The sequence below is a fragment of the Rhinopithecus bieti genome, unplaced genomic scaffold (assembly GCF_001698545.2).
Source record: "Rhinopithecus bieti isolate Rb0 unplaced genomic scaffold, ASM169854v2 scaffold_13029, whole genome shotgun sequence".
Lineage (NCBI taxonomy): Eukaryota > Metazoa > Chordata > Mammalia > Primates > Cercopithecidae > Rhinopithecus > Rhinopithecus bieti.
This window is the reverse complement of record NW_016807982.1, coordinates 1,836,939-1,863,358: the sequence shown is the minus strand read 5'-3', so window position 1 is coordinate 1,863,358 and position 26,420 is coordinate 1,836,939.

Here is a 26,420-nt window from a genome sequence, read left to right as displayed (position 1 = left end):
GATCTCAGCTCACTGCAAGCTCCGCCTCCCGGGTTTACGCCATTCTCCTGCCTCAGCCTCCCGAGTAGCTGGGACTACAGGCGCCCGCCACCTCGCCCGGCTAGTTTTTTGTATTTTTTAGTAGAGACAGGGTTTCACCGTGTTAGCCAGGATGGTCTCGATCTCCTGACCTCGTGATCCGCCCGTCTCGGCCTCCCAAAGTGCTGGGATTACAGGACCTTGTTTTTTTTTTAAGCCACTGAGACTTGTGGTTTGTTTGTTACCACAGCATAACAGCCTATCTTGGCTGATACACAGTTGATACATACACTGATACACAGACTTATATGCCATTGACCCTTAAACAACACAGGGTTAGGGCACTGAATCTCCATGAAGTAAAAATCCGAGCATTACCTTTGATTCCTCCAAAACTTAACTACTAACAGCTTACTGTTGACCAGAAGCCTTGCCAATAACATAAACAGTTGATAACACATATTTTATACGTTGTATGTATTATTACTATTATTACTGTGTTCTTACAATAAAGTAAGCTAGAGAAAAGAAAATGTTATTAGGACAATCACAAGGAAGAGAAAGTGTATTTACTATTCATTAAGTGGAAATGGATTATCACAAAGGTCTTCATCCTCATTGTCTTCTCACTGAGTAGGCTGAGGAAGAAGAGGAAGAGGAGGAAGAGGAAGAAAAAGACGGGGTTGTCTTGCTGTCTCAGGGGTGGCTAGATGGAAGAAAACCTGAGTCTAAGTAAATCCCCATAGTTCAAACCTGTGCTGTTCAAGGGTCAACTGTGTAATATCTCATTTTAGGCTGGGCACGGTGGCTCAAGCCTGTAATCCCAGCACTTTGGGAGGCCGAGCCGGGCGGATCACGAGGTCAGGAGATCGAGACCATCCTGGCTAACACAGTGAAACCCCGTCTCTACTAAAAAATACAAAAAAACTAGCCGGGCGAGGTGGCGGGCGCCTGTAGTCCCAGTTACTCGGGAGGCTGAGGCAGGAGAATGGCGTAAACCCGGGAGGGGAGCTTGCAGTGAGCTGAGATCCGGCCACTGCACTCCAGCCTGGGCGACAGAGCGAGACTCCGTCTCAAAAAAAAAAAAAAATCTCATTTTAACCCTGACATCTCTATGAGTTACTACTATCGATTCCATTTTATAGATGTAGACACTGAGACTCAGGGAGATTAAATTAACTTGCCCAAGTTCCCAGAGCTATTAGGTTTTCAATGAGGCTGGCTAACCCCAAGACCATGTTCTTAATCACTACATTAAGGAAATGGTATATCCATTCCCAAGGCCTACTAGGAAGTCATTAAGATCAATAATTTTAAAGATAATGAGGGAGGGTACATATGATGAAAGAAGTCAATTACCAAGTGATGGCAATATTGTGTTTGCAATTATATTTCTATGTATCTAAGATGAACAAAACAAGAAAAAATATGCAAAAGTAGAAATGATTGTTGTATGAGAAGAGTAGGATTATGTGTGACTCATCAAGTTTCTCCAGTGTTATTTCATCACTTGTTCATTAATAAAACAAATCAGTCTTCCTTTCCACATGCCTACATCTGCACAATGTCAAACACATGGGTGGAAGGTAAAAATGTGCCATCCGTCAGCAGCATGCATCTCTTGCCCGACATCAGACATCTGGAAAGTCTGAATGAGCCAAATGACTGAATTTTTCATGCCTCACTGAAGATTTTGGGGAGTGGGGAGGACAGATCTCTCTGAATAACTTGTGAACTTCACAGAGAAGCCAAGTTAGGCAAAGATGCTGCAGAGAGCAATGCTCTATGGAGGAAAAGTATGGGAGGGAGAGAACACAGTCTCCCCAGCAAATCGAGTGCAAGATACTGCCCTGATTGGCCACCTCTACCTCAGGTCCTGGTAAGAAATGTGGTCACTGGGGACCACATGAGGTCATTTAGCTGAGGACAGCGTTGGGGCTTACAGGGCAGGTACTGTCTAGCCAGGACTCACTGACCTCCACTTCTGAATATGAGAAGCACTGAGGACTGTTTCAACCTACTTGAAGGAGACACTACCAGGTCAGTGCAGCTACCCCCATCACGGCCCCAGCTGAGGGACCACAGCAGAACACCTGAGCCAACGGACAGGAAGCTACAGGCTTGCCAGTGGCCTCTGACGTGGTCTAGCCAGGAAGCTCTACTCAAAGTGACAATGTTATCTCACAAGACCACCAAACTCTCTCTAGTGGGAGTACTAATATGAGGCAGAGTCTGTGCAGTAAGTAGCAAGAACAGAAGCAGAAAGACACAGAGGAAGAAACTAAGATGAGAATGTGTCCTGGTCACCATCATGGCAGAGGAATGGACACTCTCTTTCTTCCTGGGGCAGAGGATTGGTACTGAAATGACTTGGCGGTTAAGCAGTGTTAAGCCCTGGAGGGTCTTTCAGTTCCTAAGCTATCTTCCGGTGTCAAGGTCACCTGGCTGTGGGACTGTTCTGAGGATGCCTTGTTTGGGGTTGTTTCCTTAGGGTCGTTCCTAAAACCCGCAGTGTGCTAGAAGGACAAGAAGCTTTGCCCAGGGAGCAGGTCTATGACATGGATGCAAAACAGCAATGAAGGGAAGTGATGAGTTCTGCAGGCACACTTCTAGTTCTAATTGGGTGGATCAGGAGTTGGCAAACTTTTTTCTGCCACATAACCCCTTTTCAGCTTTGAGAGCCAAACAGTTCCTGTCATAATGACTCTACCGTCATGTTGTGGCTTGAAAGCAGTCATAGGCGAAGTGTAAATGAATGGGCATGGCTGCGGACCAGACACTTCACTTACAAAAACACGTGGCTTCGGTCCTTAGGCTGTGGTGTGCTGGTCCTTGAGGTGGGCCTGATGGTGAGTGTCCACATGCATCTCAGGGGTGATGTTCCTAGAGCTCATTGGCTGGTCCGCCGACGCATGAGCAGCTGATAATGGTAGTGGAGGGATGGTGCATAGGGAAGACATAGCACAATTGCTAGCTAATGTCACTTTCTGCCACTATGTGGCCTAGAGGTCTTACAGCTCCTGGATTTTGGGGACTGTCTGAAAATGAGGAGAGAGGATCCAGAGCCCTGCCTCTCATAATTCCTCTGCCTTCTGGGGAAAAACAACTTCCAAAGGTGTGGGAAGATGTTGATTATTTCAAGAAAAGACGCCATCTGCAAAAAAAAAAAAACAAAACAAGAAACTTCTTTCTTGACTCCGCCCATCCCTAAACAAATGTCCTTGCTTGGATTCTTTTTTTTTTTTGAGACGGAGTCTCGCTCTGTCACCCAGGCTGGAGTGCAGTGGCGCAATCTCGGCTCACTGCAAGCTCCACCTCCCAGGTTCACACCATTCTCCTGCCTCAGCCTCCCGAGTAACTGGAACTACAGGTGCCTGCCACCACACCTGGCTAATTTTTTTGTATTTTTAGTAGAGACGGGGTTTCACTATGTTAGCTAGGATGGTCTCAATCTCCTGACCTCGTGATCTGCCCGCCTCGGCCTCCCAAAGTGCTGGGATTACAGGCGTGAGCCACCACGCCCAGCCCTTGCTCGGATTCTTAACAACACCCAGCCACTTTGGTGTCTGTCATTTCTCCCAGACGTGCCACACTGCCTGATTGTGAAGCCTATACTCTGAGCTCCAGGTACAGATAGACAAGTGTCTCCACTTGGGGGTCCAGTCAACGTTTCTTGATTGATATTTCCTAATTTCCACTCCTCATGGAGCTTAGATCTGTTCTTGCCCCAGCTATTCTATGTCACCAAAATGTCACCTTCAAATATTCAACTGCTCAGAAGTTCAAGAAATCCTTGTCTCTCATACCTCACACGTCTAATCCATTGCCTAGTCTGATCAGTTTCACCTCCCAATGTATCTCAAATCTTTTGTCCTGCCTTCACCCCCACTGCCACTTCTGTAGCATAAGCCTGATCATCATCTCTCACAATAGCTTCCAAAGTCCTTATTTTTTGTTTTTTTGTTCTTCTCCTGCACTCTGCATTCTATTCTCCATTGATCATTGATCAGCTGGAGTGATCATTTTTAAAGCAGAAAGACTGGGTGGGCTCATATTTCATCCTTCAATCTCCTGCTTGAAATCCTTCCTTAGCTTCCCATAGGTCTTAGAATAAAGCCCAAGATGCTTATGTGGCATTCAAGGTCTGGAATAACCTGACTCCTGCCCACTTCTCCAACCCTTTGCTAGAACACTCTCCTTGTTCGTAATACTTCTGTGCAGGTCTCCTTTCTCCTCTTCAAATACAACAAAGTCTCTAGGCCTTTGTGCTTGCTGTTCTCTCTGCCTGGGGGCTCCACCAAGTCCTCTGCAGGATTGGCTTATTCTCATCCCTCAGGTCTCAGTTCAAATGCAATCATCTCATAGAGGCCACAGTATCTACAGCCTGGCCCCAAGGTACTATCACAATACCCACCTGTTTGCTTCAGAGCCCTTGGCTTAGTCTAAACTAATTTTTTGAAGAGAGAGAGGGGAATGCTTGTTTATTTGTTTATAGTTGTCCCTTCTACTGGAATCTAATAAATATGAGTACTTAAATCTTGTCTGCCTAATCTGCTTTTGCTTCCCAATACCTATAAGAGAGCCTGGCACAGAGTCTGTGTTCAGTAAATACTTGTTGATTGAGTGAGTGTGTAACTTCATCCTGCAACATATCAGGAAAAAATCTAGTGGCCCTACCTCTTTCCTTTCTCCTTCTCCTTCTTCTCCCCAGTCATTCAGGATACTTGGCCCACATTTCCAGCCCACAGGAGAAAAGAAGGAGCCCTTTTATTATTATTCTTATTGTAAGAACAGATCACATGACATCTAACCTGTTCACAAATTTTTAAGAGTAAAGTATGGTACTGTTAACTATGAGCACAATATTTTATGCCAGACCTCTAGAACTTATTCATCTTGCATACCTGACACTAGACCAGTTGAACAGCAAACTCCCCATTCCCCCTTTCCTCCAGCTCCTACCAACCAACCACCATTCTACTTTGCTTCTATGAATTTGACTATTGTAAATACCTCAAATAAATGAAGCATGTGGCATTTGTCCTTCTGTGATTGGTTTATTTCACTAGCATAATGTTCTCAGAGTTCATGTTGTCTCATATGGTGGGATTTAAGAGGGGATCTTGAAGTCTGCTGGAGGCCCTATAGGCTTCCCTCCCGGCCCAGAGCAGGAGTATAACAAGACCCAGAAGCTCTTAGTTATAACTTTAAAAATAAAAATAAAGGCCAGGCGCGGTGGCTCACACCTGTAATTCCAGCATTTTGGGAGGCCAAGGAGGGTGGATCACTTGAGGCCAGGAGTTCAAGACCAGCCTGCCAACATAGCAAAACCCCATTTCTACTAAAAACACAAAAAATTATCCAGGCATGGTGGTGCACACCTGTAATCACAGCTGTTTGGAAGGCTGAGGCATGAAAATTGCTTGAACCCGGGAAGTGGAGGTTGCAGTGAGCTGAGATCGCGCCACTGCGTTCCAGCCTGGGCAACAGAGCAAGAAACTGTCTCAAAATTAAATAAATAAATAAACAAATGAAAAGAAAGAGTAAGTGGGTATGGTCAGGACTGTAATTAAATATCTCAAACCTGTTTGGGAGTTAAATACCAGTTTTAGCACCTGGGAACCTTGTTCTTCGGGGCTGTTATTTTATCCCTTTCTCATCTCTTTCCTGTTTGGACTCAATATATTTCCCAGCAGCCAGCCTTCCATATTACTTTTCTACCATGCTTCACTTACCCCAGACAGACTCTGGGATTAACTCGGGCAATCCATTCTCTTCAGCTGAGGAAACTCTTCGTTTGGTCTGATGGATGTGGAAGCACAAGTAAATTATTCACTCAGAATCAGTCATTCTTTGTCAGATGTGGAGAGGATGCAGCAGCCTGGGCTTGAGCCTCTCTTGGTCCTGGCCCTGGTGCCTGGGACTGATGCTAGCAGGGCCCATCCAAAATTGTTTCATCTCAAAAGCTGCCAATTCCCTGCTAGGCCATTTCCCAAGGCAAAACAATTTACAGTCATTTGTGTGTGACTACTACCCACTTAGGATGTGAGTCTGAGCTTCTTGGCTAGGCTCAGAGTGTGGATGGAATTGAGGAGGGAGGAAGCAGCATCTCACATGCTATCTTGTCCCAGCCCTGTCCTAAGCAGCCCTCAGTTTGAATGTCATCTGAGCTTCCACTCTAGCTATTTCCTATGCAAGAAAAACGTTTCCCCTTGTTTTTTTCTCCTGGCTTGTCCCTCAAGATTTAGCATAGGTATTTCCTGGAAGGACCCATGCTAATGACTTCTAGGAAATCTTCTCTGATCTTGCTGACTGAATCAAGAGTCCTTCTTTCTGACCCTGCACTGGCTCCTAACACAGCCCTTAACTCACTATCTCTCCAACTGCATTACGCTGAGAGCTCCCCCAGGGAAGGAATCTGTCTTATTCCTCTTTGATCACCACTGTCTAAACAGAACTTATCACATAGTAAGCATCAGTGAATGCTGGCATTAAATAAATGAAGCAAGTTTCTGACTGCCACACAGTCCAGGAGTGACAAATTCAGGTATATTAGTCAGCTTTGAAGTATAATGAACAACTCCCAAGTCTCAAAGCTTAAAGCAACATGCCTTTACTTTGTCCTCATGTGGCATGTGTCTCTATACCATGTAACTTCTCATTCTAGGACCCAGGTAGAAGAAGCATCCCCTATGTAGAATATGTCCATTCTCAGAGAAGAGGTGAAGAACTACAGGCAGACACAGAACACACATTTAAAGCTTCTGCCCAGACACGGTATATATCAATTCCACTCATGTTCCATTGGCCAAAGGTAGTAAAGTAGCAAAGCAAAAAGTCAGTGGAGTAGGGACGTACACTCATTCTTCATGGAACATTTAAGAAGAATTAAGCCGTCTACCACAGCAGTTGGTGTAACTCCAAAGTTGCCCATCTTTCCTTTGCACCTGGTTTCTAGCTTAGAAGCTCCCTCCTGGCAGTATATGGTGGCTCATGCCTGTAATCCCAGCACTTTGGGAGGACGAGGTGGGCAGATCACCTAAGATCAGGAGTTCGAGACCAGCCTGGTCAACTGGTGAAACCCCATCTCTACTAAAAATACAAAAATTAGCTGGGCCTGGTGGCGGGCAACTGTAATCCCAGCTACTCTGGAGGCTGAGGCAGAAGAATCGCTTGAACCCAGGAGGTGGAGGTTGCAGTGAGCTGAGATTGAGATCGCGCCACTGCACTCTAGCCTGGGCGACAAAGCCAGACTCTGTCTCAAAAAATAAATAAATAAAAAAGAGAAGCTCCCTCCTTAGGGCTTGAATAGGGCTTGAACCTCAGGAGATAAGAGAGACGATAGGATCCAGATATAAAGAGCGAGGCTGATGGTGAAGAATCACTGGGCCCCCTTCCTAAAAATGCTGTGTTTATTTTCCATCTTGATGAAAAATTTGCAATGTTTACAGCATCACAGCACAAGTAGAGCCATGACTTAAGTTCTGAAACTTCATAACTGATTCCATGCATTTTTGGCCGTCTTATCGCGTTTCAAGGAATCATAAATTTTCTTTTTCGTGAGGGAACCATGTCCTCAAAATACAATGTCTATAGAAATAATTATAGGAAACACATACAACATAAGGTAAATCCTCTTCCAAGCCTACATTTGTGAGCCATGAAATATTAGGTGATGTAAGAAAGCACTGTACCGAGCCAGCACCTTCAACTCAAGTCCAGATTATGACAACGACCCCTATTGAGAAATGACAAGTCCCCTCAGGAACACAGGCCTGGCTTTCCCTCCTTCCTTAATGCTCTGCCTGTTGGTGGCCCATGTTTGACTCCCCTAGGAGCTGGGAAGAAGAAGATAGTCAGAATAGGACTAATGCCTATTTGCAAACTAGATAGGAAACATGAAAACAATCTTGAGATGTTACTCAAAAATCCAGATTTCCAGGCCCTAGAAAATTTGGAAGATGAAGCAAGGTTAGTCTGCTTTCCCACATGGCAAAAGTTGGCTAGAGCTGAGGGTGTGGAGCTATGTGAGGACTGCCTCAGCCGACTGGGACACAGACTCTGGTCTCTGGATGAACCCAATCACCACTGGGGTCTGAATGTGCACCTACATCTAGCCTGCTTCACTCATTTATGGTATCATCTGGTTCCTTAGGGTATCTGCTATTTTCAACTCTTTATTTATTAAGTGCTAACTGTATTCCGAATCTACCGTTCTCCTTATTTAGATACCTTCTCCAAGATCAGTGTAAAAGACTGTCCCTTCTTTTAAAGGGACTAAACCTCCTACTTGATTCAGTGTTCTGTTGAGAGAGACCCATAATGACTTTGGGCCTAGGGTTACAGGTAGCCCCTAAGGCCTAGTGAATGGCTTTGGTTAGGCCATTGACTCATTCTCTCTGGATCACTCCCTAATGATATGTTCATGTTAGCTCTCATTGTTCACCTCTAAGATGGTGATAAGATTGAAAGAAGATGAGCTTTTGGTCAAATTGGCATGGGCTCAAATTCCAGCTTCAATTCAATTCATTCATATCAATGCTCTGAGCCTGAGTTAATTCCATATTTTATTGTAATGTGGATAGAGTAAGTGAGGACATGTATATAAAAAGCAGACCACACATTGTAAAATATTCAATGTGTTATCTCTCTTTCAAAATCCCATTCACTTACAGTCTCACAAAATATGAATACTTGATGCAGGCAATAATTACACAGACAGAAAGTTAGCTAACATATATGAGTGGGAGAGAATATGAATATTCTCTCAAAGGGACAATGGAAGGCCAGAAAGCTCCCTTTGTTTTAGGAAAGAAATATGCTATTGCCCATTAATGCCATGTCCCATGACAAGGCTTCCTATGGACAGGCTATCTCTGTTTGGGGCTAGGAAGGTGTTTTCTTACTTATTATTTGTACTTTTGTTTCTTACCATTGCATTTTGCTTTATGAATCTGGTTAGGCAGATGGCCCATCTTACAGATACAGAAAGTAAGTCCCAGGTATTCTGGTCAGGATTCTTGGTTGCAAAAGTTGAAAGCCACTCAGGCTATCTTTGGTTGGGCAATCTAGTGAACATGCAATGTCTGGAGCCCGAGGGCAACTGAGCCTTGCAGAGACAGAAATTGGTAAGTCGGAGCCCCGGCTGCTTTTTCCCTCGACACCCTCACAGTCTCTCATCTCTTCTTCTCTCTGATTACTAGGCTTTCAATTGGCCTAATATGGCCACCAGCCTGACTCTATCCCCTGTCCTTTGAACTTAGAGCTAACCACTAACTCTCAGTTTTCCATACCCTAAGGTTGAGGTTCTCTCCTGGAGTCAGAAGTTCTTGTCCTGCTGCTGGGAATAAGATGCCAGATGGAGGACCCTACATTAGATACTGCACCTGCTTCCAGGGGATTTTTCCTGCCCTCTGGCCAGTCTTCATAATAGATAGAGTGGAGGAATGGGAATATTCAAAGAGAGGGTAACTTGGAATTTCCCAGAATTGATAAACGATAATATTAATATGTGGGCAAGTCCAAATAAATATTGGCTGTACACATGATGATAATAATAATGTCTAATTTGTGATATTAACAAATAATGAACAAGAACAGCCTTTAGTCAAAAAGAGGATAATCATAGCTAAAGTCCTAAATTCCTTCAATTGCCTGGGTGGAAAGCATAATCATTTTATTTATTCTTTTGAATATATATAATGCAATTTCTAAGGTAACACTAAAAGGACAAAAACATGATGTGTAATTTCCGTATTATTTGATGGATAATGAATAAGTTTAGGAGCAAAATTAATCAATCCAAAAGAAGACAAAAGAAAGTAGAACAGAGAGGGAAAAAAATAAAAGGGTAGGACCAATAGAAAGCACAAAATAAAACGGTAGAATACAGTGCCACTCCACCAGTGATCTCAATAAATATAAAGTGACTAAATTCTCCAGGTTAAATTAAAAGGTTACCAGAATTTTAAAAAGCCACTTTACTTCTATACGATATATAAGACAGAAAGTAATCAAAAGTATACGAAAAGATTATAGCATAAAGATGGGAAAAAATGTGTCAGTTAGATACCAAACAAAAGAAAGCTGATATCGCTCTATCATTATTGTCTGATTAAATAGATTTTAAAGCAAAAATTATTTCCAGAGATAAGAAGAGTTAGTACATATTGATAAAAGTTCAATTCACTAGGAAAATTTAACAATTCTAAGTTTGCATGCACATAGTGATATTGCTTCAAAATAAATAAAGCAAGGACACATAGAACCACAAAAGAAACTGATTAATCTGCCTCCATAAAGGGAGATTTTAAAGCATTTTCACAGTGCAATAATAAATACATAAGCAAGAAAAAAAAGTCAGTAGAGATATAGAAGATCTGAATACAAAATTAAAATCTTGATTTAATTGAATTCTGTAGCAGCAGTTGGAGAACAACAATTTTTCCCATGTAAATAAGAAACATTAAACAAAGGCTAAACAAATTCCACATAGTTTGCATTACACAGACTATGTTTAATGATCATAAAGCAAAAAATCAGCTGATAATCACAAATGACTAACTTAAAATTTTATTTGAAAATTAAAAATCACACATCTAAGTAACTCTTATGTCAAAAGGAGAATTTAATGGAAATTAGAAAATACTTAAAACTAAACAATATTGAAATACACAAAATTGTAGGATGAAGCTAAGATGATTCTTATAGGGAAATTTATAGAGAGAAATCCTTATTTTATAATGAAAATTGCAAATTAATGAACTAAGCTTATTCCAACTTTAATTAGAAATGGATAACAATGGAATAAGGAATAAAAGGAAAAAATAAGAATAGGAGCAACGTTATTAAAATTAGGAATATGTGTGATACAGAGAATCTGCAAAGTCAAAAGCAAATACTTTAAAAAGATCAAAATAATTGCCATATCATAGAGAGGCACAGTTCATGACATCCTGAAATAATTACAATAGTAACATCAAAGATCAATGACTACAGATTACTCTACAGATATAATAATAGCGATAATAATAAAAGTTTAAAATATCAGCCAGCACCATGAGTCACGCCTATAATCCCAGCACTTTGGGATTACTTGAGCTCAGGAGTTTGATGTCAGCCTGAAAAACATGGCAAAACCCCATCTCTACAAAAAATACAAAAATTAGCCGGGCCTGGTGGTGTGCACTTGTAGTCCCAGCTACTTGGGAGGCTGAGGTGGGAGGATTGCTTGAGCCTGGGAGGTCAAGGCTGCAGTGAGTCATGATCACACCACTGCAGCCTGGGTGACACAGTGAGACTCTCTCTCTCTCTCCCTCGCTCTGTTTTTGTCTCTCTCTCTCTCTCTCTCTCTCTTTCTCTCTGTCTCTCTCTCTCTCTCTCTCTCTCTCTCTTCACACACACACACACACACACACACACACACACACACACTTTAAAACATTGCAAGAGGCTGAGTGTGGTGGCTCACATCTTTAATCCCAGCACTTTGGAAGGCCAAGGCAGGCAGATCACCTGAGGTGTCAGGAGTTCTAGATCAGCCTGGCCAACATGGTGAAACCCCATCTCTACTAAAAATACAAAAATTACCTGGGTGTGGTGGCAAGAGCCTGTAATCCCAGCTACTCAGGAGGCTAAGGCAGGAGAATCACTTGAATCCGGGAGGCGGAGGTTGCCGTGAGCCAAGATGGTGCCACTGCACTCTAGCCTTAGTGACAAGAGTATAATTCTGCCTAAACCAAAACAAAAACAAACAAACAAACAAAATTGCAAGAATTACCAAAATGTGGCATAGAGACACGAAATAAGCACATGCTACTGGAAAAAATGGCACCGAAATGGACTTGTTTGACACAGGGTTGCCACAAACCTTCAATTTGTAAAAAATGTAATATCTGCAAAGCACAATAAAGCAAAGAACAATGAAACAAGGTATGAGCCGCAGTGTTCTGGTTCACCACATCTCTCTATCTGACTTCTGCTGATGTGGTTGATTGGATCCATGAGTCACACACCTAATCTCTTTTGCAAGTAGTTGTCTAGTCCCACCCTTGTCCAGACCACAGTATTTAGATAGGATGAGAATTCTCCAAATCATCAATTGCTGATTTATTTTGGCTTAGCAATTCCTTCCTCAATTTATTTTTCTCCCTTCCCAGCAAGGAGACATCAGCCTCAACACTTTGCTGAGAAAGCTCTTCAGTTAAACATCCAGGTTCAGTGCTTACAAGTTCTACTTCCCATCCAACAGAACACAATTCAGCCAAATCCTCCACCACATTATAACAAGTCTGCTCCAGTTTCCAAAATGTCTCTCATTTCTATCTGAAATCTCACTAGAAGCACCTTTAATATTTATATTTCTAGCAGCATTCTGTTCCTGATGATCCATGTATTCTCTAAGATGACAGAAGCTTTCTCTACAACTTTCTTTTCTTTCAGAGACATCACCAGAATGTCCTTTTGTGTCCATATTTCTACTGCTAACTTAAAAACCACACAATTTCTATATTTAGAAGGGAGACTTCATTCCTTATAAAGAGTTGTAGCCTATGAGGTGGCCATCCTCACAGGCTGGGAAGCACACCCTTCAGCAGAAGCTAGAAACAGGCACTTCTAAGGAGGAAAAGGTGGAGCAGGGGCTTTATGATGAACGGATTGGCTAAACATACATATTCAACAGGCTATTGGAAGAGCTATGAATATTCATGAAGGTGGTCCTAACACTTGGGTCCTGAATAAATATGCATGTTACATATGATCCCATGTTCACCTTGGGGTGGAGACTTAACAGTTCAGTGTATTACAGTTAGGCCCTGTACATCAAAAGGTGAAGCAGGGACACAAAGGCACTCAAGTGCAGCCTCTGTAAACCCGCTGGAACTAGTCCCTGCTTGGTGGTCTCTTATCAGAAGAAAGCTACTGAAATCAGTCTCTTGTCCAATCAAAGCTATAGTCATGGCTCATGGAACAGAGGGCTGGGGGGTGAATGTCTGGTGATAGATGAGCTGCAAACTGTTTTAATATTCCTGATTCGAATCCAGTGTTTGTGTAGCTACTGGAGAAGAAGAAAAATCTTACAATTAGAACATAGCTTCTACTTTAAGTAGAGGGGTGCGTGACTTAACCCGTACTTGCATGCCTTAGGTCCCATTTATAATTCAGTATCTGATTGCCACCGAATCTGTTCTATCAGTCTTATGATCTCTATTTTAACATTAATACTCGTCCGTTGTTGTGTCTACATCACAAAAGGGAGGGAATATAACAAGGTGTGTCTGACCTTCTTTCCTGCCATAGCCAGGAACTCAGTTTTTAAGGTTTCTCTGGGGTCCCCTTGGACAAGAGAGGATCCTTTTCATGGTTGGGAGGCTTATGATTTTATTCTTAGTTTACACCACCAACAGCTTCTTCAAGGCATAGGCTTCAATTCAGTCTGCAACACTACTGGGAGGGTCATACATTAAACATTATTCGAAACACGCTTAATAAATTTAGAAAACAGTAGGGGGTGGGAGGAGGGAGAACATCAAGAAGAACAGATAATGGATGCTGGGCTTAATACCTGGGTGATGGGATGATCTGTGCAGTAAACCACCATGGCACACATTTACCTATGTAACAAACCTGCCCAACCTGCACATATACCCCTGAACTTAAAATATAAGTTGGAAATTTAAAAAAATATGTGAAAAGCATATTGTAAATCCCAAGGCATACACTAAAAAAAATTTTAAATATAGATGTATAGTTAATAAGATCACATGGAAATAAAAATTGCGTACTGAAATAAAGAAGACAAGGAAAGAAGAAAAAGAAATAAAGAACAGATGGGACAAACAGAAAACAAATTACAAAGTTGTAAATTTAAACCCCACCATATTGATAATTACATTAAGTGTAAATAAAAAAATCTAAGCAAGCCAATTAAAAGGGATTGTCATACTGGATTTATAAAGCAAGGCCCAACTCTGTGTTGCCTGTAAGAAACACATTTTAAATATAAAGACACAGGTAAATTAAAGTAAAATGACAGAAAAAGGTATACCATGCAAACACTAATTATAGAAATCCTGGTGTAATTATACAGATATCAAAGTAGGCCTCAATGCAAAAAAATTACCAGGAAAAAACAGATTCATTTTACAACAATAAAGGGTTCATTCTTCAAAGAGATATCTCCATCTTAAATGTGTACACACAACAGAATTTCAAAATATGTGAAATAAAAACTGATAGAGCAGAGAAAAGAAATAGACAAATGTATGATTAGAGTGGGAGATTACAATGATTCTTTCTAAGTAATTGACACAACAAATAGAAAATCAGTAAGGGTATAGAATACTTGATCTATCAAAAAAACTGGAAATAATTGACATTTATAGAACACTCCTCCAACAACAACAGACTACGTATTCTTTTCAAGTGAACATGTAAGACAAACCACATACTGTATCATAAAATAAATGTTCACAAATTTAAAAGAATTGGGATCATATAGAGTATGTTCTCTGAATATAAGGGAATTAAATTAGAAATAACAAAAATCCACCTGAAAAATCTCTAGAGATTTAGAAACTGAACCAAACATTTCTAACTCATATCAAAGAAATAAATCACAAGGCAAATGAGAAAATATTTTGAATTAAATAAAAACAAAAGTAAGACATACTCAAATCTCTGGGATGAAGCTAAAGGAATGCTTTGAGGAAAGTGTAGAGCTTTAAATGTTCATGTTAAGAAAGAGGAAAGGTCTAAAGTCAGTTATCTAAGATTCTACTACCTTAAGAAGATAGAAAAAGAAGAACATGTAATACCAAAATAAGTGGAAAAAATATGTAACAAAGAGCAGGAATTAATAAAAAATGGATAAAAATGGGAAAATTAATAAAATTAAAAAATCATTTTTTAAAAAAATGCAACTTAATTGATAAACCTATAGTGAGTGGGCTTGATCAAGAAATAAAGAGAGAAGACACAAATTACCAATATCAGGAATGAAAGAGGGACCATCGTGACATATTTTGTAGGGTGTATTATGAACAACTTTATGCAACAAACAGGAAAATTCCTTGAAAGACAAAATCTACTGTAGTTTACTTAAAAAGAAACAAGGAATCTGAATAGTCCTATATCAATTAATAAATGTGAATTTTTAATTAAACACCTTCCCATAAAGAAAACATATGGTGTAGACGGCTTTGCTGATGAGTTCTAGAAGACATTTATGGAAAAATAATAGTACTACAGTTTTATACAAAATATTTCAGAAATAGATATGGAGAAAACACTTCCCAAATGATAATATGAGACCAGAATGAACATGATGACAAAACTACACAAAGATTGGGAAGACAATATTGGTTTAAAATATAAAATTAATCAACATAATTTAGCATATTAGTAGAATAAAAGATTTTTTTTAAACTGTGATTACTTTAGTAGACAGAGAAAAGCATTTGAAAATTTTCAGACCTATTCATGACATAATCTCTCAGCAAACTAGGAAGAAAAAGAAACTTTCTTAATATAATAACAGATGTTTACAAAAAATACCTGCCTACAGCATCATACTTGGTGGTGAAAGACTAAACGCTTTGCCCCATAAATTCGGAACAAGATAAAGACGTCTGTTCTCACTGCTTCTAACCAACTTTGTACCGAAGGTCCTAGCCAGTATAAAATGACAGGAAAAAGTTATAAAAAAACTAAATTGATATCTCTAAATAGAAAATCCTATGCAGTGTACAAAAGAGCCACTTGTACTAAGAAGTGAGTTTAGTAAGGTCAGTATACAAAATAGATTGTAGTTGTAAAAACTACCAACATTCAATGGGAATAAGAAAATCATGCCATTTAGAGTAGCATCACAAAACATGAAATACTTAGGGATAAATTTAATGACATATATTACAGATCTACACACTAAAACTACAAAATAAAAGTGAAGAACTAAAAAATGGAGTGATATATCATGTTCATGGATCAGAGCACAATATTATTATGACGTCTGTCAATTTTTCCCAAAACAATCCATAGATTCAATGCAATCCTAATGAAAAATAGAAGTTGGAAAAGTGATTCAAAAATTAATATGGAAATGCAAGGGGACCGGAACAACACATACTATTTTTAAGAAGAACAAACTAGGGGACTTAGACGATCTAATTTAAGGATTTATGATGAAGCTCCTTTTAAAGGTACGGTAACAACACAATGTGGCATTGGCACACAGACAAATATATAGATCAATGGAACAGTATGAAAATAGATCCACATATGTATGGTCAATTGATTTTTTTACTTTATTTATTTATTTATTTGTTTATTTATTTATTTATTTATTGAGAGGGAGTCTCGCTCTGTCGTCCAGACTGGAGTGCCGTGGTGCGAACTCAGCTCACTGCAAGCTCCACCTCCCAGGTTTACGCCATTCTCCTGCCTCAGCCTCCCGAGTAGCTGGGACTACAGGCTCCTGCCACCATGCCTGGCTAATTTTTGTGTGTGTGTGTTTGTAGCAGAGACGAGGTTTCACCGTGTTAGCCAGGATGGTCTCGATCTCCTGACCTTGTGATCCGCCCGCCTCGGCCTCCCAAAGTGCTGGGATTACAGGCAAAGGTGCTGTATTATTCTTCTATTGCTGCTATAACAAATTACTACCAACTTAGTGGTTTAAAACAATACAAATGTTTTATTTTACAGTTCTGTAAGTTAGAAGTCCAACACAAGTCTCACAGGACTCAAAGTCAATGTGTCAGGAAGGCTGTGCTCCTCCTAGGGGAGTATCTGTTTCTTTGCCTTTCCCGGCTTCTAGGGGTTGCCCACAATCCTTGGCTCATGGCCCCTTCCTCTATTTCAGTTCAGTGATAGTAGGTCAAGTCCTTTCACACTGCCTCACACCAACCTCTGCTTCCCTCTTCCGTTTTTTAAGGACCTTTATGATTACCTTGGGTTGATGCAGACCATTCAGGATAAACTCCCTATTTTAAGGTCAGAATATCAGCAACACAAATTTCATCTGTAACCTTAGTTCCCCTTTGTTATGTCATTTAACATATTCATATGTTAAGTTTGGACATGGACATCATTGGGCAGAGAGGGACACTATGCTGCCTGGAACAGGCATCAAAGTCATTCCACAGGGAAAGGGTAGTGTTTTCAACAAATGGTGCCAGCAACATTGAATATCCATATGGAAAAAATAAAGGGATCTTGACTGTTACTTTATCCCACCCACAAAATTATCTTGAAAAGGATCATATATCTAAACATAAAACCATAAAACTTCTCAAAGAAAATCTTCATGACCTGAAAGAGGTATTAGGAGACAAGATACCTTAGGACACAAAAGGTATAATCTATAAAGAAAAAATCTGGTAAATTGGTCTACATCAACATGAAAAACTTTGATCTTTGAAAGATTCTATTTAAAGAATAAAAAGTTAAGTCTCAGAGAAAATAGTCACATGCGTGTATCCAACAAAGAATTTATAAAGAATGTTTGTCCCTTAATAATGGGAAGACAAAATTCAATTAAAATGAGCAAAAGAGGTCAGGTGTGGTGACTCACGCCTATAATCCCAGGACTTTGAGAGGCCAAGGCGGGCAGATCACTTGAGGTCAGGAGTTCAAGATCAGCCTGGGCAACATGGCAAAACCCCATCTCTACTAAAAATACAAAAATTAGCAGGATGTGGTGGTACACACCTGTAGTCCCAGCTACTCAGTAGACTGAGGCATGAGACTCACTTGAAACTGGGAGGCAGTGAGTCGAGATCGTGCCACTGCACTCCAGCCTGAGCAATAGAGCGAGACTCTGTCTCCAACAAAAACAAAAACTTGTACTTAAATGTTCATAGCAGCATTATTCATATTAGCCGTTAATTAGAAACAACCCAAATATCCAAATTCAGGAAAATTGCAGCATATACATATAATGGGATATTATACAGTAGTGAAAATGGATGAATAACTATTGAACACATCAAAATGAATGAATCTCATATATGTAATGCTGACTGAAAAAATAAGTCACAGAAGAACACACACAGGTTGGAGCCCATATATAAAGTTCATAAACACATTTTGTTTTGTGTTTAAAACGCAGGATAGCGGTTACCGCTGGGAGGGTTAGGATGGAGTATGTTTTGCGGTGGGTCACACACGAGGAGTACGTGGTGTTGGCAATATTCCATCTCTTACGTTGAATCATGGTAACATAGGTTTCCGTTCCTCTTGATAAACACACTTTCTAATCATTCTTTTGTACGAATGTTATACTTACATGTAAACATTTTAAATCACATAACATTTCAACGGTGGAGCTGGAACTTGAACTAAACTCTCTTGACCTCCAAGACTCCCGAGTCTACAAACTCTGAGCACAGGGGGTGAAGCAGACTTTATGATGGTGCCTCCAGGTAGAAGTTGAATGTTTGGGGACACAGGCAGTGTGGCAGCTGGCTGGAGAGACAGCGTTCATTCCAGGGGCTCTCTCATCCATGGATCTAGTGGACATCAGCTGCCTCTTCTATCGAATATCTCCTCTTAGTACTAGGACATTGGACAGCAGATTAGACCCTACACAGGTTAGATCTCCACCGCAAAGGGAGATTTTCTCCTTCCTAGTGAGAATCATAGACAGTGAGTATGCTAGCTACCCACATGTGTTCATTCTATCCTGAAGCAGTTGGGAGCGCAAGGTTAAGCACTCCATTAGCAGAGGAGCCACCTGCGGGGCTTCCTTCCCTGACCACAGACAGAGTGGATATCCACCTCTGATACAAGGGGGAGGCTTGCAAGCCTCCCTGGAAAAGACTGTCTCCATGTCACCCACCCTCCTGGTGGACATGAAGGACCCACCATTTGTTACTCCCCCAGGATGATATTAAAGTAAATACACATTCTTTACTTTGGACAGTCAGTTGGCCCCCTCCCATTAGCACACCTATACTGGTGAGATCAAATCTCTCTAGGGGTTGTTCCTTCATCTGCTCATTAGACTCAACATTTATTAAGCAACTACTAATGGCAGAAGTTGTCATAGTGGGTGGGGCACAAAGATGATGAAGCAGTCAATGTATCATTCCAGAAGGAGCTTTTAAAGGGAGAAAAAATATAGACATAGAATTGCAACACATTAATTTTGGTGCTAGTTGAGTTTTGTTACAGAGGAAAAAGTGGTAAACTTCTGGGTTTATCAGAAGTAGTAGTAAACTGCTGGGTTCGTCAGAGGAGGTGACATTTGAGAAGAGGCTCAAAAAAAGGGTAGGAATTCACCAGAGAGAAAGATGGCAGCAGAGACCCTCTGAAGGTGTGGAAGCTTCTGGTGCTCTCAGGAGAAACAAAAAAGTTATCTCCACAGTTGGAAATTGAATATATGTGGGAGGGTGGTGTTCACAGAGGCTCTTTACAAGTGCTGGGAGGAACAAGAAGCTTAGAGCTTAAGTTCTAGGCCAATCATTTCCAACTTGTAAGCCCCCAAAGACCTTCATAGGGCCATGAAGTTACTTGCAAGGATTCCTCAAATTCTTGTGTGCACTGAGCATTTTCCACTGAATGAATAAATGCTGCATATATATATATATATATATATATATATATATATATATGCACACACACACACACACATACATACACACACACACACTATTTAAAATGTAAATAAATATTTCAATAATTTTTAAAATTAAAATATATTTAAAAGTCAGAGCATTTGTTGGCATTATGCATTTTCCCCACTGACAGTTACTAGAAGTACAGCTACTGTCATGGGTTGAGATTTGAGGAAGTGTCTAGTAACATTTTTGATGCTAAAGGTGGGGGTGATAGTCATCTTAAGTGAAGTCTGGGCATTCTCTAGGGTTATGAGAAAACATGGAACAGTATTAAGAAGGGGCAGAACATTGTCAGGTTTCTGTTTTGGAAGGTCCTATTGGCCACCAGTGGGGCAGGATGGGTCACAGAAGTGATATCCCAGCAGTCCAGGGACTCTGGCAGTGATGGAAATGAGAGATAAAGGTGTCCTGAATCAGAAGTGGAGAGAGAGGCATGTTCAGGAGGCAGTGGAAAAGAAGAATTGGTGGAACTTGGTGATCATGCGGATGTAGGAGGTGAAGGAGATGGATTCAGGACAACATCAGGTTTCTTGCTTTGATGGTAGCTGAGACCATTTGTATTAGTCTGTTCTCACGCTGCTAATAAAGACATACCTGAGACTGGGTAATTTATAAAGGAAAGCGGTTTACTGCACTCACAGTTCCACATGGCTGGGGAGGCCTCACAATCATGGCCGAAGACAAAGGAAGAGCAAAGGCATGCCTTACATGATGGCAGGCAAAAGAGCTTGTGCAAGGGACCCCATTCATAAAACCGTCAGACTTCATGAGACTTATTCACTACCATGAGGACAGTACAGGAAAGACCTGCCTGGATGATTCAATTACCTCCCACAGGGTCCCTCCCACAATACCTGGGAATTATGGGAACTACAATTCAAGATGAGATTTGAGTGGGGACACAGCCAAACCATATCACTGTTCATTAAGGCTGTCTACATTACCCTCTGTCATCCCCACAGCCATCCTGTGTGGTGTGTCCTGCAATTAGCTCCTTTCTGGAGATGGCTTGAGCCTTTATATTCAGAAGTCAGTAAGTTCTGCATTTAAAGAGAAAAGTTTTGAAACTCCCGTGTTTGCAGGATAAGGGGGCAGAAGGAATGAAGTAAAGAGGTGCATCCATGGATGAATCTCCAAGGAAGAGAGGTGATTGAATGGCACAGGTTACTAAATGCAGGTGCATAGTCATTATCTGGGTTATGGCCAAAAAAGAGAAAACATTTTGAGCCTAGAGATCACAAAACTTTTCTGCTAAGCATTCTTACTTGCTTATGGGAATGGATATGCTACCACAGGGGGACTGTGAGGGTAGTTTTGAAGCTCCAGCTTAGATTAAGTCACTCACACAGTTTCACAGCTGGTAAATGGTAGGGAAAGGGTAATAATAATATCTAACACTTGTGGAGTGCTTACTAGGTGTCACAAGCTGCTCTCAGTTCATAATTTGTATGAATTTATTTAATAAACCTCCTAGCTCTGTGAGGCAAGTAGTATTATCATCCCCATTTTGCAAGTGAGAAAACTGAGGCTGACAGAGATTAAATAACCAATGTAAGATAGCATACATAGTCAGTAGGGAAGCCAGAAATTAGCCAGCAACCTCGCACCAAAGTCTGCTCACTTAGCCACTACTCAATACCCCAGGTCTGGCTGTTCAGCCTGAGAATGATTGCGCTTAATTACTGAGCCACGCTACCCTGACATGGGAGGGAGTCCATGTACAAAGGGAGGTGGTAAAGCCAGTCCAAGCTCAGGGCAGTGACAGGCCAGGGACAGTGGGTGTCACGCAGGAGGTGCATTTGCACAGTAAGGTGGGTCCGGGTGAGCCTCTGGATCCAGAAAGCCTAGGAAAGAGTGGGGGCAGCAGGAGGATTGACAGCTATACCCCGCTCTGGACAGAGATAGGTGAGAGATTGAGGGACTGCAAAAATCCATTGAGGCTGGATCAAAGGCACGGTGGTGGGAGGGGCTGGAAGACCGGGGGTGCTGAAGCTTGTTGAGATTCTACAGGGACACTTTACAAGAAGAATCAGGCTTTCTGGGTCTTGTGAAATTGATTTTATTTTTATGTCTTAAGTTTGTGCCAGGATGTTATTTCTCAGTTGAATTCCTTCGACTACTCCTATCTCCAAATTACACTCTCATCTTCCTCCTGTAGCTGTGCATTCATTCCGACGTGCAAACGGGGACGGTAAGCGAACCTTGTTTCCTGTAGGCTAAACATGTTGTCTGCCCATTGGCCATGACCCAGAAAAAGAGTGCTCTTCTGACTCTAGAAACTCATATTAATTCAGACCTTCTCCCTTAACATTGGTTTTGCTTATTTATTTATTTTTTAATTCCATTTGCCTCATTAACTGTTCACTCCAGAGTCTGCTTTTTTTTTAACTGTAGAAATTCAGTGATACCAAAGTTTAAACGTTCCAAGAACACTAACCTTTGCTTCCTGCCTTTCCCCTTAGCTCGCAGGCTCCAGCTAAACTTCAGTGCCCTTGGGCAAGGCAACGTCCTACTTAAGACTACTTTCCCAGAGGCTCTGAGAGGCTCCTTCTGATAGAAGTAACCTCAGAAACAAGCAGAAGGGAAGGGGGATGCAGATGCCCATTTACTGAGCCCCAGTTATGTATCCTGCCGACACTGGGCAGTCTCCAACTTAATACATTTACCAGGTGCTGGACTCCATGTTAAGTGCTTTATATACCACGGTGGTCTTTAAAAATAAGAATCTAGGCCTGTCATCTTCCTGCTAACAAACCGTTTAAAGGCTTCCCATTGCTGTTGGGATAGAATTCCAAGTGGAGTTCTTACCATGGTCTACAAGGTCCTATTGTTACCCGTAGAGGGTCTTTCTTGACTGCAAGTTGTCCAGGTTCTTAGTGTTTTAAACAAAGAATTGGACAAAATGTACAGCAAAGCAAGGAAAGAATGAAGCAACAAAAAAATGAAAGCAGGGATTATTGAAAATGGAAGTACACTCCACAGTGTGGGAGCCAGCCAGAGCAGCGGCTCAACGCCCGGATACAGAATCTTCTCCCGTCCAAATACCCTCTAGAGGTTTCCCATTGGCCACTTGGTTCATGTAAATGAACTGGTGGCCCCCAATCAGAGGCTGAAGTGAAGTTACAAAGATCACACTCCTGTGTGAACATCTGATTGGTTGCAGAAAAGCAACCAATCAGAGGCTAATGTGCAGTTGCAAAGTTGCACTTCCGTGCAAACGAAGACTTGGCCCACAATCAGTCTGAGCGGAGAGAAGTTACAAAGTCACACTCCCATGCAACCAATCAGAGGTACCTTCAATTTCCCATCTGCTGGGCAGAAAAGGTGGGGGTTTGCTAAGGGAGTAGCCTCTGGTCCATTTGTTACTTAGATGTGGAGAGTTAGGGTTTTCCTTTCAATTTAGTTCTAGGAAGTCAAAGTGAAATGGCCTTAGGTTCCTTGCCTCCAGACCCTATTCTCCTACCTCACATATGGTCGGGGCCCTGACTACACCTGCAGCCTCACGGCATCATCATCTACTAATTTAACATTCATCCTTTAGATCTCACCTCAAAGGACATAGCATACAGGAGGCAGAGGAACACAGTGGTTTGATGCATGGCCTCTAAAGCCAACTAACTGGGCTCTGCACCTGATTGGTCTAATTTGGGTCAGGAGCCCATGGATACGCCAATCACTGGCTAGCGTGAAGGCATATGCTGATCAGCTTAGCCAAGCTTCCAGTGCTATCCCCCAGGGCGCCGGAGGAATATCAACTTTATTGGGAGCCTGTGTGCTGAAAGCTGGGGAGAGATGATTCATCCAAGATTAGGAAACGTTGCCCCAAGAAGGAAGAGTGGATGCGTGAATAACAAACGACCACTTCAGTGTCATGCTATGTTTTCCAGACTTTAACCATATGACTTCCTCCATCATACTTGCCATATTCCTGTGCCAAGTGTACTATTATTTAGTTAGTGTTTTTCACAACTCTCTTTTGTACTTGGAGCTTCATTTTAAAATAGATTTATTTATTTATTTCACTGCTGTGAATGAAAAACCAATATCACTTGCCACGAATAGGAGGTAATGTTAAATTTTTTTTTACATTGAAAACAAAACCATATTATTAAATTCCAGCTAGAGACTGTGGCCTGCTAAAAATGCTCTGAGACTGTGGCCTTGTTCTTTCTTTGTTAAGAAGAGAGATTATCAAGTGTTACAGAGGTGTAAAGACATACTAACACCAAACTGAGCCTTTCTCCCTGATGTAATCAGAAGGCCCAAGAAAGAATTGAAAAGGAAATTACTTTCTCACTGTGTGATTCAATGTGATGTGATGCCATATCCATACAGCATTGAGAAGTCATTTTCTATGCCACTTGCAATCATCTGGTAGACCACTAGTGCTACCTGCCCAACACTTCAAAGAACACTGTCTTGGAGTGTTTGAACTTGGTCAGAATTGTTAAATGCATGGCCAAAGACAGTGAGACTGAGGACTAGCTGGTTATTAGAGAGGAAGAGAGCAAAACAGCCAGTACATTTTATCAATAGAAAATTACCACTTTGTCTAACTGTTCCTCACCTCTGGTGAGAGGTGAAAGGCAGTAGCTCAAGTCATCTTGTTTCTCACCCTGCCTTCCTGTGGAACTGCCAGTCCCCTATGTCATACCCTGTCCTTCTAAGCTGGTGCCTGCACTGTCTTCCCAGTAAATGACCCCTCCTTCCACCCAGTTGTAAACCTGAACTCCATCCTTGACACCTCCTTTTCACTCAACCCCTTCACTGTGATAATTTTCCTGGTGTATTCAGTCATTTCCATCTCCTATTTTCTCTAATCTGTCTGTTTCTGTTCCTCTCCATTGTGATCATCATAGTTCACACCACCATTTGGTCTCTTCCAGACTACTACAACTGCCTCCTATCATTCTGCTTCCCCTTTTTCTCCAATTCCCCAATCCACTTTCCAACTTCCATCCAGAGTGATCTGTCTAGAAAATGAATTGGAACACTCACCTCCCTCTATGAAGACTTCAATGTTTCATTGAGGTTAGAATAAAAGCTATTGCTAGGTCTACCTGACTGTCATCTGGACTTACCTCAGTCTGACTCCTAACCTCATACCACCCGCCTCCTCCATTCCTGTATTGGAGAGAGACCTCTCATTACTCTTATTGGGGTCCTGGAATGAGTGACTCCCTGTCCCTGGAGCCCTCTTCCCTGACACTCTGCCCCTAATCCTCCTCTGGCTCAGTCCTTCTCATTCTTCATTTCAAATGTCACTCTTTCAGTAATGCCTTCCCTGGCTCCCAGTACATCTCCTCATCATAGGATCCCCATTCCTTACCTGTATTGTGTTTTTCATCATTCAAACTTTATATTTGTGTGTGTTTGCCTAATGTCATTCTTCCCAATCTGATAAAAAGCCCTTTGAGAGAAGGGGCTATGTCTGTCTTTCTTATTCACTGATCTACCCCCCACCATTAGCCCAGAATGGACACTCATTCATCTCTGTTAAAAAGCGTAAAGCAAATAAAGTCCTTAAGGTCTAAAACTGGCTTAGAGGGAAACGCATTGCATTTGAAGAGAATTTGTAGGTTAAGCATTAAGTGTATTTAGTAAGAAGTTTGATAGTGGATAAGGTATAATTATGCGGCTTAAATATGTTTAAGAGTGATTTGTGTTTATGCATAGTTGGTGGAAATAAAAATCTGTTAAGTTGGGGAATTCAAGAAAACATAAAGAGTTCATTGCATCATCGGAAGAAACAGGCAAAATAATTCAGAGGGTGTGAGTGTTCACCTCCATGAGACCACAGGATGTGAGGTGAGCAATGGATATGGCTGTATTCCATGTCCATAAAAGAGGACTCTGCAAAGGCTAACCTATGTGGCCACCCCTCCACTTGTCTCTCTTCCCATTAATTATGCCAGAAATGGAAAACCCACCTGCAAACAGGGCTAGTACAAAAGGGAGTCAAGCTAGCTCCAATTCAGTGAGAAGTTGGATGTAAACAGGAGGGGTTTGAGAAAAGGCTAAACTGTGACATCATGTGGGGATGACACTGAGGAGCAATTGATTATAGAAGAATACACTGAGACTGTGTGCTTGAGAATGTCTTGACCAAGTTACCTTACTGCATGTTTCTCCTGCAAGCATGTGGCAGCCAGTGTAAATCAATTACAGGTTTCTGAATCCATATTTCCTCTCCTGTCCTGCTCACCACTACTGCTGCTTGAAAGAGAAAGGGAGCAGGGTAAGGAAAAGTCAAGAGTCTCCACCAGATGGTAAAAATCAGATGCCTTCATCCGATAATACTAATAAGGCCAGTGGGGTCGGAGACACGCTGCGTAGACAGGACAAACTCTCAGGGGATCAACACATACATACTTTGTGTGTGTAGTTCATAGACAATTCCCAGAACTTCAAAATAAGACAACTCCTTGAGAGTGAATTTGTCCAAATTGTCAACTAGAGAGTACGTCTGACCATCAGCACAAGGCCTCACTGCATAAACCAGCGATGTGCTAGAGCTAGCTCATACTGGCTTGCAGGAGTCCGTGGTTAAATTTGCAGAATTTTGTGAACCAGTTGTAAAGCACAAACATTATTGAAAGTTAAATTTTCTAAATCTGTAATTAAATAAATTGTATTAAAAACAAAGGTGACAGGCCGGTCGCGGTGGCTCAAGCCTGTAATCCCAGCACTTTGGGAGGCCAAGACGGGCGGATCACGAGGTCAGGAGATCGAGACCATCCTGGCTAACACGGTGAAACCCCATCTCTACTAAAAAATACAAAAAAA